Raw genomic sequence first — 1,695 nt, 5'->3', positions numbered from 1 at the left:
TCTCATCGATGTTTCTAACTTTCTATCCCTCTCCCTTCCTCTCTGTAAAAAATCAATAAAATATATTAAAAAAAAAAGAAAAGAAACATCAATGACAGAGAAACATTGATCAGCTGCCTCCTGCACACCCCCTACTGGGGATGTGCCCACAACCAAGGTACATGCCCTTGACCGGAATCGAACCTGGACTTTCAGTCCACAGGCTGACGCTCTATCCACTGAGCCAAACCAGTTAGGGCTATATTCACATTTTTGTGCAATCATCACCACCATCCATCTCCAGAACTTTTTCATTACCCCCAACCGAACGAAACTCTATATCCATTAAACAGTAATCCCATTTTCCCTTCCTCCCAGCCCCTGGTAACCACTATTCTACTTTTTGTTCCTATGAATTTGATTACTCTAGGTACCGCACATAAATGGACTCAAACAATATTTGTTTTTGTGTGTGGCTTATTTCACTTAGCATAATGTTTTCAAAGTTCACCCATGTTGTAGCATGTATCAGAATTTTATTCATTTTTTAAGTGTGTAATATTCTACTATGTATTTTTTAAAAATAAAAGTGAAACCTTTGGCTGGTTTATTGTTGCTCACACTGATAGCACATTTCCCCAGATACACCCTTAGGTGACTAGAAACAAAACTACTACTGCATTGCACACATTCCCCTCCTCCCTTTTCTTTCAAAATTTCTTTCTGCGTATGTTTAAAATATATGTACAGTATATATTTGTAATGGCTAGATAACCTGTGGCTAGTCTCACAGCTCAGGAATGTTTCCTCCAGGACCTGGCAACCATCTTTGAAACGAAAACAACCAGGAAGATAGTGTCCCTAACACCCAGTTCCTGTGTAAGGGTAGGAGCCTACCTTTTTTTTTAAGGGATTATAATTTTATTAAATCATCTGCAAACCATATGGGTTGCCCCAAATGGCGTCAACTTAACAGCCTAACTTTTGTGGGCACCTTGCTCCAATCTGTAAGACTATCTCCTGCCCTAAAGGTATGGAAATTTGTTTCTCCTCTGGTTAAGCCAACACAGGTTTTGTCTCCCCAGTTTCCCTGATAAAGTTAGGATGTGTGACCTTGTCATGTCCTGTCATTTGAGAACCTGCTTTTTAGTGGGTTGTCCTGGCTTGGCTATATAAAGGGGAGATTCCTTCTGTCTTTGCAATCTTAGTGCATTGCTTGTAAAGTGCATCACATTCTGGATTAAAGTTTATTTAATAATAAAACGGTTTCCTAGTCTATTACTTTTGTGGAAAGACTTCTGGGTTGGGAGTTTTTTGTTTTTTCCTCCTAATTATATTTCCTCAATAGTTTGAAAGCAGCCCAGAAGGACAGAGACCCTGGTTCAAAGTTAAGTGTTGTAAGATCTTTAATTTTTGCTTGAGGCCTCCAGGACCGGGACATTCATTTATTTGAGTAGGTGGGGTGCGACATAGAACAGTGAATGATACTGGTAGACTATGGGCAACTGTATTTAATTAAACAATCTAAAGCTTATGCCTTCGTGGCAGGTTAGTAGCACACTTAGCAACACGTTGCTTTCTATAAAAAGAAAGAGCGATAAAGCTTTTTGAAAAAAAGGTGATATATACATCATATCAAATTATATCTTCTCTCTCCTTCACTGCTTTTTTCCCTAAAATTCCTGGACCATATACTGCTCCCCCCTCCCCCGCCCC

This window comes from Myotis brandtii, unplaced genomic scaffold, assembly GCF_000412655.1.
Source record: "Myotis brandtii unplaced genomic scaffold, ASM41265v1 scaffold455, whole genome shotgun sequence".
In the NCBI taxonomy this organism is placed as follows: domain Eukaryota; kingdom Metazoa; phylum Chordata; class Mammalia; order Chiroptera; family Vespertilionidae; genus Myotis; species Myotis brandtii.
The sequence above is the reverse complement of the archived record's forward strand: the minus strand, read 5'-3'. Positions refer to the sequence as shown.